We start from the raw sequence: 14,965 nt of genomic DNA, 5'->3' as shown, positions 1-14,965 counted from the left end.
TATCCATCTTTTGTATTTAGAGATTTGATATCGAAGTAATTTCTTCGAAAAAAAATTCTTCTATTTTTCAGATTTGTAAATATTAGAAAATAGCATTTTCTTCTGTACAAATTTGTTTACTTTCTCTAATAGTAGAATACAGTTCACACAGCTATATTCTCTCATACCGCTACGAATATATACTTTTTAGCATATTCTGTATAGACAAATGTATAACGATGTTCCGTTTTGTTCCGACACAGTAGTTCCTATAAATATATCGTAATGTGACAGTAATAATTATATTTTAGTAGTCATTGAGTATCAAGAGAATTCAGAGGAAATTACTCAGATATACAAATCATATAGAGCTTTTTTGCTGGAAGCAACGTAACGTATATTGAGGGGTGGTCAAAGGAATAACTACGTATAATCCGGCCGTTACCGGTAATAAGACCCGACGAGTCCAACCCTTATGGGAAGGCACCCAGCTTGTGACGGCCGGGTGAGCGGATCTAAGTATGTTATTTGAGATGCATTAGTGTTTCTCCCGAGCGCTCAGGGAGACGTGCTCTCGTTGGCTGGCTTGCATTGCGTAAAACGGCCAACTCGAGAGATCACTTCCTCTCAAGGGTTTGAGTTTTAACCTAAGAAGGGTCCCTTGCTCTCCCACACTGATGGAATGCGTGCGTCCAGCGTGTGGTGGACTGGCGCCCGTCGATAATCCGTTGATGCTCATTAGAATTTAGTTGCGGGCTAGTTCATAATGAAAGTTTTTAACGAAATGAAATCGCTTATATACGCATAGGATTGCTACTTTATTCTTCATACTCATGACGTTTGGGTTAATGCGACGATTGGGGTGGAAACAGTTTTTTGCTGTCTGTTTTCTTTCTTATTTATTTTTAAATTTTTGTTGTAATCTGGCGTAGGCTCAATGCTTTACAATGTGGTAAATCTGTACCAACTAGGTTAATCATATATAATAACCACCAAACTGGGAATTGGTGACATCTATATTAATAATTTTAAATTATTATTTGTATTACAATTTATAACCACTGCAGCTTGGGCTGGTTTTAATAATAGTATATTTTTTATTATTAAAAATTCGAGTGCCGTTGCTTGGGCACGGAGCTACGAACTGCGCTATTCCGCCCATATTTTATAAAAACGTTTATGTGTTTAATCCGGGTAGCGGATTTCTCCAACTAGTTGTCGACCCTTTCAAATACGATATAGTATTCCATTATATTACATATGTAAATACATCGACCTCTTTTGTTTATGGTCCATTTAAAACATGTATTTACCTAATGCGTTCTAATCTCCGATCGTCACGTACGTCAGCGTGACTTCTTTGGTGATTTGCAGTCACTGATTTTTTATTATTTTTATTAGGTAGTCTCATCAGATCTTAAAATCGGAAATATATTATAATAGAAATTATCAAAGTGGCGAGAATGTTTTTCAAACTACTTATTTTATAAAACTAGTTGCTATGACAAATTTGACTATTAATGAAAATTTTAATATTTTTTCTTTGAAATTGAATCGTTCACTAAATAATATAATAATAAAATAAAGCGTAAAAATGCTAACTTCAAAATCTTTTAGCTTCTATTTCTTAATGCTGAGAATATTGATATATTTTTTTTAATTATGCTGAATCAAAGGGCTCCGCAGAACACAGTTTAAAGTCCTCTGGCTAATTCTTGTTAAATATTTAAGCTAAACATCAAAACACTTTCTTCGCGAAAACTTGCTTTACATGTATAATACCGACCCTAGTTTTTAACTCAATTATTATCATTAATCTTATTTTGTATCTAAGTCATGTAGTGTGTGTTTACGTGGTTAGAATGTACTTACAAAGTAGTTAATTTCTTAGAGAGAGAAAATTTAAGTATCCCGTTACGCCTTACAGGATTACATTAAACAAGGTAGAATATAAAGTACCACTGTCTTGTCCTTAGAATACGCGCTTAATTATGTAACATTTTCTTTTTGAAAATTAAGATTTTTTTATTCAGGTTGTGTATGATGTAACTACGAAATGTCTTTGAGGCATTTATTTGTGTACTTGAAAATGCTTACGTTTATTGAGCTGAAATATATTAGAGAAAATTCGGTCTCATGTAAATTATTCAAAGCGTATTCTCGGAATTTCTGAAAGCAATTCAAGATATGTATTTTTCAATTTTTTTGTACAAAATTACATTTTCGCCAGGATGTTTCCGCCATTTTGAACTCATTATCGTATTAAGACTTTTGGTTAGCAGTATGAAGGTCGGGAGGTGCTCGAATCCGTCTTTATCCCGAACCACACTTTGAGTATGTTTGCGACGCTAATTAGAAACGTTACCAGATTAATTTATGTACGCTGGGTCTATTGTCAATTTGTTGTTATCGTGCATTTTTTTTTATAGATCAAAGCTTTGATTGAAATGCCCTCATCAACCTTTGATTGTTTTCGCCAATTTTAATATGCAGTTGTAATACCAAAGCGTTTCTATAAAATATGTACTTAATGGATAAATTGTCGAAAGCTTTTTGAAAGTAACTTTGATTAAAACTACTGTATTTCCGAATATTTGAAACACATCGATATAAAAATATTGCGGTTTCTTTTCGTCATCCTACCCTTAAATTAAATTTACGTTAGATGTGTCACAAGAATACGTGACATTATATATGACCGCGCAAATTTTCCCCTTTTCCGCGTATTCGATTATGTTTTTCATTTTTCCAACGTCACGCAAATTGCATTATTTTCCCCGATCGGTCGCAATGGAAACGAACGTTTGCTGAATTTTTCCGCTAATTTAATTTGTTGCTTGCAAAGTGATAAAGGCCGCCACCCACATAACTTTGTCGAAACGTATAGGGTAGTTGCTAAATTGTTTTATATGGTGTGGGGGCTCATTCGCGTACGCTGAAAACTGAATTATTGTGGAAACAGTCGGCAATGAACATTATATGTAAAAGACCCTCCAGGCCTTTCCTTTAATTTTTTGCTCAAAATTCAAGGAAAATTGCCTTTGCTATTCAGCTGATGATAGTTTACTCTTATTTATTCATAAAATAGATCAAATGTGTCTCTTTCAAGAACACCCAACACTACTATTATTCCATTTAAATTGTAATAAATATTATTTAATAATTAATGTACAATTAACTACACAGCCATTAAAAATTCGTTTAATACTGTGGTTATATTAAGCACGCTCCCAAATCTCAAAAGTCATAAATTAATTTATTTCAATTAAGAGTTTATATTTAGGTATGAGCTGGCTGTTAAAATGCGTGTTAAACAAAATTTATGTTTTAATTTTGTTAAACTTTACGCAACAATATAACCGTTACTTTAATACGTTTTAGGGTTTGTATTACAACGAAGACTTGAATTTCTTATTAACCGGACATATATTTTATTGCAAATCTGACCATTATGACGTGACAGGTTTCCCTAATGCGTCATGATTAGGCTTCTCAATTATTATTATATTCACAAAAAAAAATTGGTTTTTACCGATATTTTTTAATTAACCAATTAGTGCGAAAAATCAATCAACTAGTTGTAAAATATTATTTGAATAGAAAATAATTATTTTAATCAATCATGAATTACTTTCTTAACTCTGAATTTTATAAAATATGCTGTGCGAATTACTGTTCTTTTATTATTACATAATTTTTGTTCAGGGACCTCATTTCAGCTTTTTCAAATCACCAGAATTAAGATCAGCTGCGAGTTAATTCAGTAAAATTGATAAAACATTTTTAAAACATAACTAATAATGATTGGAACGATTTTTTTTAATGCGGATTTGTGTTTAAATTAAATAGCTAGAAATAAATGATTGAGTTGACTGAAATAAAATTCTTAAAAATTTGTGATGCACATCTGAATTTGAAATAGTAAAGGGTGGGCCTTTCTAACATTTTGTTTCGTACAACGAACGAATTCTACGTATTTCCGTCATAGTAGATACAACATATAAACATTTTATTCATAATAAAAAAGTATATATGATAGTCGCATTTCGTTTGCTATACTTGAAATTTTACATATAACTTATATAACAATATAACTTGATTGTGCGTCAAAATATCGCTAACGAAATGAATGTATGCAATTTAAGAAATAATTAGTGTTTCATTAATATCGAATGAACGACGTGCCTTTTAACTTTAAAATATTGCAGTCTACGATGATAATTGCTTTTGCAATAACCATAAATAAATATCAAGTACATTAGTAACAATTAAAATCATTATAGTCTTTTTACGTATTAGTTTCCAATCCTGTTTTTTTTTTTAAATAATTTTAGCAAATTGAATGTATGCTCATATTATTAATAGTGAATATCAATTTTATGACACCATTGTTTTTAATAAAAAATACATTCATATTGACTGCTTTGGCTATTATCTTCCTTTATGGTGCTGATATTTAATTCACGGCTTATCTAATAAAAACGACATTGAATAATAATTGATTATCGATACATTAACATACTATACTGGTCAATAGTGTAATTTTGCCCTTTGCCTAAAAGCAATAACAACGATTTGTACTAGTATGTTCTTGTTCTACCATGCGAGAAAGTGTTGTGCGTGTTCATTACACCTGTACTTATTTTCATTTTCATCCACTATTGTATTGACATTAACACAGGCATTAAGCACTACGATATTTTTCTATATTAAAAATTTCATGCTGACTTATTTGTAATCATGAGATTCGATGCACACTAAGAAGAAAAGGCACGATGGTGTATAGCGGCGAAATATATTTTTTATTATCAATTTAAAATAGGCCTCTTTCGAAAGAGCTGCTGACTCGCTAATGGTCTTGTTGTGTCGCACTCATATAATGAGAGCGGACGAGAGCCGTTGAACCCTTGGGAGAGGTATCGCTATTGTCTCCATTGTCGCGGGGTTATTCTAAAAGCGGGTGGGAGATTACTCCTCCCTCCCATCCGGAGGAGAATATTTTTTTCCGAAAGGATTGCCAGAAAGCAGCTATGACGCAAGTCGAGTCGCGTTTGCGTGTGCTTGATTTAATGCTCCTGTTTGGTGCTGGATGGACTATGCGTCCGAGAGTTGCGAAATGCGTTATGTAGCGGTGGCAATCGGAGCGAGGCGTAGGAAAGTAGTTTAGAAAAGGAATCTTCATTATAAAACTAAGATAATAAAAAGAGTGCAGATTTTAATTAATAGAGAGGAAATTCTGTAGCATTAACAGCAGCGAGTAGTATAGTATCACTAATCCAATTGCCAAAGCATTCCGTTTGTTCATGTGTGTTTATTTATGTGGAAAAGTAAAGGGTCAGAAATAATACCGGTATATTGATATATAGTTATATGACTGTGTTTATAAGCCACGTTTGAATATTGCTCTTAGTTATTTGATTGTTTAGGTTAAATACTATTACAGTTTAATTTGTTGAAATATCATATGAGTAATTGGTTTGGGTTATTATAAGAAATATACATAATATGTTATACTAGTGTATGATTTCATTGCGCGTCATTCTATTCCAAACAAAGTGTCTAAATTCGTCAATCTTAGATTGACAAGTCTTTATTTTATTAATTTATTGAGCTAATATAGCTAATTGTTTATACACTAATCAAATATAATCAAAACACATATACAAAATATAATATAAACTTAAACAGAATATAAAATAGACTTATATTATAATTTATTCCCCTGGCCGTACTCATTTTCTATTCTATCTATTAGGGTACTTAATCGAATATTTGATTATTTGTATTATTTGCCTGATTTATACTATATATCTCCAATGAAATCGATTGTTTAAGAATGAAACAATTTGTATTATTGCAACACAGATAGTCATTTTCTCTTAATATAGTCGAGTGACGAGTGCCGCTCCAAAATCCATGGTTTTTATGCGCCTTTATTTTGTATTTAAATGCGAGACAATGAGACGCTTTATTCTCAACAAAAAAATGCTTTTACGCCTTTGTAAAACATTTGTGAATAGAATGTTTATCGGTTGTATCTATTATGACGGAAATTCGCAGAATTTGTTGTTCGAAAATGTTGGAAAAACCCATCATTTACTATCGTTTAACGATTTTTATGTACATTAAATTCGTTCCAAATATTATTAGATACAATAAATTAGATACAACTATCTATTTAAAATTAATTCAATCGCAGCTGATATTAATTCTGATGATTTGAAAAAGCTGGAATGACGTATCTAATCAAAATATATGTAATAATAAATACAGCATCATGAAAGTAATTAATGATTCATTAAAATAATTAAGATTGAGTAATTTTTTTATTAAACTATATTTTACAGGCAAATAATTATATTTTTTCAAAAATTACGTATATATTCGAATATTCAATGTTCCTTAAAAAATATTTCTTAAAATACGATTACTCCTGAATATTGTCAACTATTTATATTTAATTATAATCTATGAATACTTTTATATGATTATCCAATATATAATATCTTTATATGTACTTTAAAATCATACATTTAGTTAAGATATATTCTTTATTTAATTTTTCTATTATATTTAATAAGTTATCCAGAACTTCATTAACATTATCACCTATGCAATAAATTAAAGTGTCTTCTGCAAATATATGTATTTTACATTTTTATATATTATATACAACAATGGTCGTAATTTGGACCCCTGTGGCACACGGGGAGATATTATTTTCTTTTGGGAATAGGCATAATTTATTTGACTTGTTCGTTTTCTCTTTTTTAAATAAATATTGAACCATCTTAAAACTATTTCACATATACAGTGAAATCTCTTTGTAACGAATACCGAAATTCCCAGTATAACGAATCTTCAATTTGTCCCCGAAAAATTTTCATACAAAATGTTTTCATTGTAACGAAGACTGATCTCAGTATAACGAATTATTTTAATCCGAATGACGTTATCCCAATTCAGTTCGTCCTTGACTTGGCGTGTGCCGGGTGTATTTACAAGCGACATTCAAGGCGTTTTGCCGACACTCAAACTTTTTTATAAAATATTTTTTCAACAAATTTTATTGTGTTCATTACAGTATTTTAAAAAATGGACAAAAACGATCTGTCAATATTGTAAGAGGTTATTTTTATGCTGTAGTGGTATGGTAATAAAAAATAAAATAAAAATACATCATCTTTCTTACATTCAATATAACGAAATTTTTTCTTCGGTTCCGCGAGCTTCGCTATAATGAGATTTCACTGTATATATAATCTCTAATTTCTGTCTATTGTTTCGTAAGCTCTCTTGAAATCCAAGAAAACTGCTCCAGTGTTTTTGTTCGAATCATTCGCCAACAACTATAATGCATTTTCTGTGAAATAATTTTTTTATGTATCCTTTAATCGATGAAATTTGTAGTTTATTGATAAAAAATTACTTATATTTCTGACGTTAAATTTAGTTTCTTAGCATTAGAGGGCTATTTATTACTTGGAAACATTCGGTTATCCCGCACGTGACAAGTGCAGGTGTATCGTGACAATTTAAATTTGTCCAAAAACTGGATTTTTCTCGACAAAATTGTCTGGGATCCCGAGAATCAATTTTACAACTAGAAATATCTAGTAAAATAAGAGAGACTACATTTAAATAAATAAGTTTTAATAGTAATGTATTTTTGCTGTGTCTTACTATTTTTTTTTTAATATAAGTAGTGAATATTTAAGTCGCAATGATAAATTTAAAATTCACATTTACAACAGTAAGAATTTATTTTGGACTTCTTCGATTTCATTGATATAAATATTAAAAGTATGAAACCAGACAGCCGACTTATTGTTTACGTCTTACTAAACAGACATGTGGTATTTTAAGTGTATACATATTTTTAAATTGTTTGCAAGTTCTTAGAATGAAACTTAACATTTTGTAGTCATTATTTGTTGTATATTTAGCATGAGTAATGCAATTAATGACACTTCTGGTTGATGAATTTGAAAGCCAACAAAACCTCTTGTGAGTTTAATGTGGGAAATTCGTAAAAATACGCCATTTTTACGAATTTTCTACATTAAACGATCATTTGCTTCAATTAAATTTAAAAAAAGAAGCGTGTGTAGTTATATAATAACATTTCTTTAATTTTAGAAACACTTGAAACAGTGTTAAATGTTATAGGTGCTCACTACCGACTGTGGCACAACTGTTACAATGACAAGAATCGCACTTTTTATTAATTAAAATTACCTTCGATGATTAAATAATAAATATTTTTTTTGTACAATCTTTATTTTGAGTGCTTTAACTATACGAGATCGACCTTAGCGAATCTTTTTCTAGATTAAAAAAGCACTAGTTTGGAATGCAGACAAATTGCAATATAAGTTAATCGACATACTTGGCATCGCTTTACATTGTCGCTTTGACTTTGAACGACGCCCACGACCGAGCGTTAGGTTCAATGTTAAAATAACGCCACAATGCATTTAGCACACACTATATGTTGCATGCGAAGGAAGTCTCGTTTTAACGCCGATGCGTTCCTTTCTGCGCTTGCGCAATCTGCCGCGTCGTTGGAAATAGGTCGATGCGATGCATATATGGGTCGCGAACGCAGAGCACGAAAATGGGTCGATCGATTGAAATTTTCTCTAATTTCCTTGCTTACTTAGACTGACTTATCATCGATCCAAATTTTCTCAATGTACAGTATGATTAATTAATGCCTTTGAATATGCATTATAGAGAAATTAATTAAGTGTAGTAGTTACAATACTTACTCGCAAGTGTTGATTGTTATTCCGTAGTTACGCTCTAGGCTAGATGTATCATCATTTATTTTTTCAAAATAGGATAATATTTTATTATTTTTTTATTATTATACATATATCATATTCTCTATGAAATGAAGTAGCTTATGATGAAATAATTGTTAGCTCTAGCTCTAGCTTAATTAACCATCACGATATTCATCCGTGAGATTAGGAAAATCTAAGAAACCTAATCTGTTATGATCGATTCTATACTACCATTCGTACAATTTTAAAGAATAAAAAAATACAATTTGAGTAATAAATACAGGCTTATTTAAAAAAAAAAGTATAAATAAAAAGTAACAAAACTGTATTTTCATTTTAAAAATAATGGAGCATAAAGTGTTTTTTAAACTTGAAATCAGTATAAAGCTTAATTTCAATTATTTCTGCTGCCGAAAAAGCCCGGTGTATTAAAAAAAACATTTCCATAATAAATTATATCAAAAATTAAACATTATTCGTATTGCTTTATTAAAGATTAAAAATTCTACATCAGTCAATGAAAAAGTCCACAGCTGCACAATTTTAATCCGGAAATATGAGTTATTTATGCAATTTCGGCAGTTACATATTGTTTTGTGTTATTAGTTGTAATGGCAATGGCTGTTAAAAATAATAAGATAAATTTTGCAAAACCAAAAATGGGCACAATTAACTGTAGATAATGCAGCGGTATATCTGGATAAAAAACGACTACCTGCGTTGTTGTATAATATATAAAGTTATATATTTCATTACAAATATATCAAACACTATATGAATAGTAAGGGCAAATATTCTAATGACGGATAGCTAAAAACGGGCGAATTTATCCGCTTTTAGAATTTTACAATATTGAAATTGGAGTATCTAATAGATATTTTGATTAAAATCGAGAATTTCTTGATTCCACCGTCATATAAGTCTCGCGCCTGCTTGTGTCTTTCATAGCATAATCAATAACCGTTTAATAATGAATAGCTCTAGACACGTATTGCCATTGTTCATAAAATTAATTGATCCTTAAACGTCCATCAAAAGATTGTTTTAATGAGATTACGTCAATGCTGGGTTATTAGGAATTGACCATTTTCCATTTTTGTGCAACGTCACGCAGAGCTAGCGGAAACAGCAGTGTTGCAAATTTTTTTTTTTGTCTATTTTTATTTTTAACAATCTGCCCAATAGCATCAATATGATGCTCTTAAATCTGTGCAATGTGATCGGTCGGTCACCCTGAGGGGTGTACCGGTATGTGTAGGTACACAGGGTTTGGTTAGTTGTGATTATGCATATACGTAATAACAAGAAAATAATTTAATTTTGTGTTTCTAGTTAATAAATATATAGAAACAATCTATAAAATATATTTGAGCAGTTCATAAATATTTAGTATTGAATAATTATGTTTTAATTTAATTGTTTATTATGAATAATTTTCATTATATAAAGCTAATGTATTTTTAGTTAATTTTACAGGTGTACAATATTATAATTTTTCATACACGAGGTAGTAAATTTATTATCTCTAATTTTTATTCACTTACTGTTATTTTTAACTAAGGGCAAAGCACTTTAAAACGTGATAATTCTATTTTCATTAATTAATTATAAAGGTCTTATTTGAATTATATTTCTTAATTAATTGGTATATTTAACTGAATTTTCAAGTACGAGCTGATTAATTAAAAAATATTATTCTGTTTTACTTCAGCTATGATTTAGTCATTAGCTAAAATTTACGAGGTTTCAATCTCAGTTTATTTATTATTGAAAATTAAATCTAATTTCTCGTCTTCTTGTTTTAATGTAGGAATTTACTATTTTCAAAGGCACTAATCCGACTCTTAGTCAGTAAGTGTGTTCCTCTTTGACTGTCGGCTCATCTGCAATTTAAAATTAAGCCTCTTCAAACGTCGCCGAAGGCGTTCTTATACATTATTCAGAGGCGTATACACAGTATCGCCGTCGTGCGTGTCGTTAACCATAATCTAGAAATGTTTTTACACAAAAATATAGCTGCAACTATTGCTTAATTCTTAGACACGTTAAATTAAATCGCAATTTATATCCATCGATTAAGTCGAAGCTCTCTTATAAAAATCGAGACACATTATCGTCAAAGGTCAAAGTTGAAGTATCGACAAATGTATTATGTATGCATGGATAATACTTACATGGAGCTTTTACAAAATGTTTTTATTTTAACGGAAAGATGGGAAGCGAGTAACTTATTAACGGCATAATTAAATTTTTTGTTAGTCTATGCCAAAGTTGAGACACTTGTATTTTAATTTACATTTTGAAGCGAAGGAGGGTTAATTTTATTTTGAAATGAAAATTTAACAAAGTATCTTGGAAAGTTTGTATGTTAACTCTCATATAATCGATATTAGAATAAGGCATCTGCGATTCTTGAGTTTATATGATTCTTGAGTAGAGTCTCCAATTACTCGAACCATCAACTACTCGAGTATCGAATATCAAAATTTTAAAATACTCGAGTACTCGAGTACTTTCGAGTATTTACCAAATGTACCAAAATAGCTATTATTCAAATTCGTGCACATATAAATAAATAATTAAAATACTTGGTATGTTAATTTTTACAATTATTTTAACTTCACGAACATAATTTTTAAAAACAATAATGCAAAAAGTGTCTCGAATAATATTACTATAATATTACTGCTAACCTTTGGTTTTATTATTCCCATTATGGAAAAAACCCTTTCCGTTGCTGTTGATGTTGGTCTTGTTGTCATTAACGCGTTGGATAAGGCTTCTAATTTATATCTGTTCACTTTTTATAGATATAAAATTTTTTGAACTCTCTTTTTATGTTCTCTTCTTTCATTCCCTTCTCTGCTTTTCTCTTATTTCCTTCGACTATTGACAACGTAGCATTTTGTAATTCTTCTTGAATAGATTTTTTTTCTTAACAATATACAATATTCTACTCCTTCTGATTAATGCGAAGAATTTAAATCTATATCCTTCGAAGATGTATTTGGGTGAATCCCTTTCACTCTAGAGCTAAACGGTTCGCAAAGAACTGATTTTACTTTAAATGCCTTTAAAACACACAATTGTTTTGATTTATATTTTAAGCTGAGGGATCAGTATAAACAATTTACAAAACTTTACGCTACAACTGCATAGTCATAAAACCTAAAAAAAATTTTTGTTGATATTTCATATTGTTCATTGCCATAAATTAGATAAGTCGGGACTGTCGAACAGAAAACACAAAAGAAATTTCTCCGTCGTACCCACTAACATAGCCGACGACCGGAACTATGCAACTATGGAACTATGAAAAAATTATACCTGATAGTAACCGCTCTAACTCGGGACTTCAGGCATAAACGCCAAATAAAAGCAAGACGTTAACCTTTACCGGACCGAGTTAAAGTTATTTTTGTTTCTGAAATATTTCAAAATTTTTTAGTTTCGAGTATTTATCGAGTAATTTTCAAAATACTCGATTATCAAGTACTTGAAAAATATACAAAAATACTCGAGTATCGAGTACTCGATTACTCGAATTGGAGACTCTATTCTTGAGTCTATTTGCATAGCTAACTATGGAGCTCAGCTATTAAAATATGTATTTATATGAAGTATATCTTTAAATAGGATAAATTAGGAGTTTCAAAAAACCGTCTGAAAGAAAAAAACGTTTAACCGGTTTTAACCGTCGTCGAAAAATTAAGATATTTTGCAGTAGAAATGATTCTTCAGGAACGTCTTTCACTTCCGGAACGATCAGAATGTGTGGCAGCGATAGTAGATTCTCCGAGCGGTGATGGAGAAACTGGCGGTGGGATGTGTGAGTCCATTTTCGTATGTTGTCCGGGGGCGGCGGGCGTCTGCTAGTCTCTTCGAGTGGCTGCTGGTGACTGGCTTCTTCTCATCGGAGTCCAGGCTTTAGTATCCAATGCTGCAAAGCTTGCTAATCAATCAAAATTATGCAGCGATCATCCAGCCAATCGCTGCAGTCGCTTCTTAGAACGGCGAAATAGGTATACACCTTTAGAAAGTGACATTCGCTTGATGGGCAATGTCTAAGGTCGTATTGCATTGCAACGGGAATCTTGTAAATCCGGTGATTTGTTACATCTGTGACCTTTTTGCAACAAAAAAATATTCTCTCATTTACAGTAACGACAAAATTCGGTGTTATTTATGGGATTTTTCTGGTCGTAACGAGGGCTATGTGGTCCAAATTCTTTTAGCTATTGTGTTGTTTCCTTGTTGATGGATGATCATTTTGGTTTTGAGACAAAGATCCTTTCAAACGTGCCCATCTATGTGTGGTCGCCACAGAAGCTTTAGAAATATATACTTAAGTTGAGTTAAATACTGTTTAGAAACAATCGCAATTTATGTATATTATAACAATGAAACGAAACTTTTATTTCGTCGTTCTTCTATTCTATGATTTGAAGCATTTTTTATTTCACAATTAATTGTATTTTTATTATTTTTTAACGGCTCAAATTTAAAATAAATTATTCCTTGTATATTGTAATATCAACACCATTTTCTTTTTAAAACATTTAGAACATCTACCACGTTATCTAAAATTACAAAATTAATTTAATTATTCAATTTTTCCTGATTAAGATCTAGCAGAGATTTTTTAATGCACTAATATAAGGAATTTATTTATCGAATTTGTGCGTTATTTATACTTTTTGAGAATAAATTTTAAAATAATCATAAAAAGCCGGTTTTTAGTGTTTTTTTAATAATGAGCGAAAAACCGCCTTGAAACCCTTAGGATAATTATTTTAGACTTCAATCCAAATATTCAAATAAACAAAATGATGACAAAAACACTTTGTAATTGCGGAAATTACAGAAATTACTCATGTTTCTGAGTTAATATTTTGCTGCTGTGGACTTTATCAATGGCTAATATTGAAATTTTTGTCTCTTAAATACATACGACTTCTAATTTCAACGCCACAATTATTGTTGGTTTATATTCTTTTTTATATACACAGTAATATATTATAGAAGAGACTGTGCTGCATATTACAATAATTTAATACAATTCATTTATGAATATTTTATATATTATAAGTGTTGAATACATAAGTATTGAATTCTTATTTTTTTTGGTAATTATCAAACTTCTTACTTTTCTTAAACCCGAAAATAAACGAAATTCTAGAATTATACGACACTTTTTGGCATCTACTCTCGCACTTTAGCGTCCCATTTTATCTCGAAATGAGTGTACTTCATGTACATATAGCTCGGTGAGAATAAATTCACTCCTCATAGCCATAAGAGAGGTTAATGGTTATTCGGGAGCCAAATGGTAGTAGACGTAAGAGCTTTCGCAACTGTGTCTTAGTATTTTTGTGAAGGAAGATTTTCTCGATCGTTATATTAATTTCTTTAGATATTTTTAGGCGAGGAAAAGTAATTGGATTTATATGTTCGAATAAACGCGTTTGAACTGTTACCGCATCGATTTCGGATTAGGGGTTTCGTTTTCCGTCTGTGTATTAAAGGTTTCGTTTGATTTATTGACGCTGAGGCGAAAATATGTCAAACAAACATTTTGTCATACAAATATGTTAAAAAAAACAATTTTTTTATGATAAATATTTATTTAACAAAGCATTTATTTTTTATCATACATGTAATAACTTTTTTTTGATGTATTATATACATTTATTATATTTATGCTACAAAAAGTTTGATTTTGACATAACCGTTTTGACATAAATAATGCTGGACGTAAATCTTTTGAAATTTTATGTCCTCCTTGGTCGATTTATCATTACTGTGTGACCTATGCCCTTCCTGTAATTTTGTACGTCTATAAATGGGTTGAATTTTTTTTATTAATAGTAGTATAAACATATTTTCAAAAGTCTATTAATCTGAAAACCCTCGACGATAGACAAATCGATTCTCTTTTGTGAAACAATGTACAGTCCGTCCAAGATATGAACGCTCATCTTCACAGTATTGGTGAGAAAATATAATAGGGTGACCATGTGAAATTACAAGTGCAATTCATTTTTACTTTTTTAATTTAATTTGTTGAGGAAAGTGTAAAATATCACTTTCTGACTTATTTTGTTTATTTATATACATAGTCCAGTCAAATAAGGCGAAATAAAGGCTGAACCTCGGAATGAAAGATAACAAGCTGAAATTTTGCACAGACCTTCGTT

At 30.5% G+C, this 14,965-nt stretch overlaps 1 protein-coding gene and 1 long non-coding RNA gene across 10 annotated transcripts in view; one reads left to right on the top strand and one right to left on the bottom strand.

Moving 5' to 3' along the window:
• The window catches only part of sky (GTPase-activating protein skywalker), a 102,689-nt gene that overhangs the window by 27,303 nt on the left and 60,421 nt on the right, over nucleotides 1-14,965 (top strand). The gene's annotated exons all lie outside the window — the stretch shown is intronic.
• Nucleotides 12,570-14,584, bottom strand: LOC148230326 (uncharacterized). Its single transcript, XR_015811149.1, has 2 exons — nucleotides 13,168-14,584; nucleotides 12,570-12,894 (listed from the first exon to the last, which is right to left on the bottom strand). It is a non-coding gene; the product is annotated as an uncharacterized LOC148230326 (long non-coding RNA).

The sequence above is a fragment of the Plectrocnemia conspersa genome, unplaced genomic scaffold, assembly GCF_051122295.1.
Source record: "Plectrocnemia conspersa isolate PC_06_02 unplaced genomic scaffold, ASM5112229v1 ptg000010l, whole genome shotgun sequence".
In the NCBI taxonomy this organism is placed as follows: Eukaryota; Metazoa; Arthropoda; class Insecta; order Trichoptera; family Polycentropodidae; genus Plectrocnemia; species Plectrocnemia conspersa.
This window is presented reverse-complemented; position numbering and strand designations above follow the sequence as displayed.